This window comes from Camelina sativa, chromosome 20 (genome assembly GCF_000633955.1).
Source record: "Camelina sativa cultivar DH55 chromosome 20, Cs, whole genome shotgun sequence".
In the NCBI taxonomy this organism is placed as follows: domain Eukaryota; kingdom Viridiplantae; phylum Streptophyta; class Magnoliopsida; order Brassicales; family Brassicaceae; genus Camelina; species Camelina sativa.
In genome coordinates, this window is record NC_025704.1 from 29,629,510 (window position 1) to 29,632,187 (window position 2,678).

A 2,678-nucleotide genomic window follows, 5' to 3' on the forward strand; every position below is an offset into this window, starting at 1 on the left:
ATACTCCCTATCTCAAATGTTCTTGGAGACTACTCTCATAAAAAAACATTAAACGCCAACCGCAACTTTCTCGCTTTTCAATGGGACATAAAGGTTTGAAGCGGTCTTGTGTTGCGGTGGCGGNTGGCGCTCTCTTCCTTTCTCCGGACTTGATGGGCCGACCAGTAGTACATTCTTGGCCCATTAGACGCGCCCGGCCTAGGCCCTTTGCCTACTGCCCGAGATGACATATCGTGGGTACAACAATCAGTACAATACTTCTTCAGCAAATAGCGAACAGAGTGTCGGAATTGAGGTTTATTTGCCCTCCAACAATTCCATAAAATACAATTAATCATCGGATAACACCAAGCAAAGGAAACTACCGGGGCAACCCATCAGGACATACAGCGGTCCACCTCTATCCCCGGCAGGACCTCACTCAACACCACCGCTCCACTCATCGAAGCATCCTCCATCGGCATCATTGCATTCGAGACAGCCCTCACACCATTAGGCTCCCCCTCTTCACCCTCACAACTCCGGTAACTATCCTTCCCGAAACAGCCACCGGGTCTCCCTATGTTCGTCTCTTCGACTCTCAATCTTTTCCCATTCGCATACAAATCCAGCTCTCCTTTTTTTGGGCCAAACACTAATCCTCTAGTGGGCTTATTTGAAGTTGTTGTTTTAGGCCTAGTACCGTTAGCCGACATCCCCTTTGCCTTAAAACCCTTCTTGGGCTTACTCTCCTGAGGCCCATTATTATTCAGACCCGATCCAGAACCAAAGATGAGTGCCTTTCGGATGCACGTCAGACTTACCATTTCCCGACTGCCTAACAGGCAATTCATTTTCCTTATTATCACCATGAGATATCACAATTTCCTTTGAAGGTAGACCTGCCAAATCTGCAGTTAACCTTCCAAAACTGTTAGATAACGCAATATTAGCCAAATCAGTCGCCTTCTGTGATTCACGTAAATTACTTCCCATATTTGCCTTGCGACCATTCACCACAGGAGCCACCGTCTTCGCCTGTGGATCCACTCTCCGTCCCCGTGAACGGACTTGAGTAAAACCATCATCAGGGGCCAACTGATTCACGGAAGAATGTACACTTTGTCCTTCACCCACAGACTGAACAGCGACCACACTACGCTCTGGAGCTCCCTTAAGACAAGCATGAACTCCATGTCCATACAACCCGGATAACAAACAAATATTCAAAAGGCCCTCATACGCCACAAAATACCGCTCCTCATTAACTAATATTGTACCCTTCAGCAGTTTAGTCAGATTGATCTCCACACAAACACGAGCAAACCAAGCCCTATCAAAGTTAAGAGTCGTTAGATCCACCTTAACTGGTTTACCCAAACCTCCAGCAATACCAATAAGGATAGATCGATGATAAAAGTTAAAAGGGAAGATTCGATAACCGAACCCACACCAGAGTCGTTACAATCTCATCCCTTAAAGGATCAAACTCCGGAGACCACGCTTGTACCATTAGGTAGCTTCCCGCAATTCTCCACAGACCTCCTATCAGCGCTGCCAAGTAATCATCCTCCACAGCAAATCGAACCAAGAAAAGCTGACGAGGGAGATCCATAACATACATAGCACCACTAGGTTTCCACATCTCCCGCAACTTCCAACTCAACCATGCGAGCGAGTCACTTCGACCCAAAACCTTAACTATCATACAGTTCTTCCACAAACCATTCATCGCCTCCAACACTTCCTTACCTATGGTAACCACCGGTTCACCATCCTCCCCGTTTGGAAATTCCAACGAGAGCCTCTCCGTCACAAAAGCATCATCCACAACCATCTCTGGCCTCGGCATCTCCCCCGCAGTACAACCCATCACTTTCTGCACCCATGGTCCCCTAACATCAGGGGGATCTCCCGGTGGTCGAGCACTCTCCCGAATATCCTCCATAGTTGCATCTTGATCCACACCCGTTGAAACCCTAGACACACCCTACACCATCATACTTTTTACATGGATATGAGCAGATCGTTAAATGTTTCGTCGTGTTATTTTGTTATTTTGTTATTTTGTTAGCACCACTAATATTAAACATGAGAATTAGGTTCCTGTGATATACCATAATTAAATTGTAGTACAAGATTAAACGTGAGTCCTTCTTTCTCAGAATCATTCCTGTATAGGAAGATATCAAACGTCAAAGCACAATTAGTAACAAAATACAGTACTCCCAAATATATGTTACTTGGAATATAGTTTTGGAGATATTTTTACCAATGAAAGTTGGAACCAAAATAAGATCGAGAAAGGTGATTGGCTAACGAAAGAAGCACAATTAGTAACATTTTATCCCTCAACATCACACATTAACATTCTTTCTCAGAAAAAAAAAAAAAAACAACACATTCACATATATCTTTATTTTTATTTTATTACCAGATTGGGTTGCAAATATTTATATTTTTAAGAAAGTTAATTCACAAAATTAAATAGTAATTATGATTAGATTTTTTTTTTTTGGTAACATCAAGTATGATTGGTCTTATAAGCTTTTTTAAAGATCAAAATATGAAACCCCCCTAGCTAGTATATGATGATATGTGATAAATACATATATAGGCACATACAAGCAGAGATTTAATGCAGCTGCAGGAAGATATCAACTAGTCAGCACCGTATATTTTCATTCTGTAGATATAGA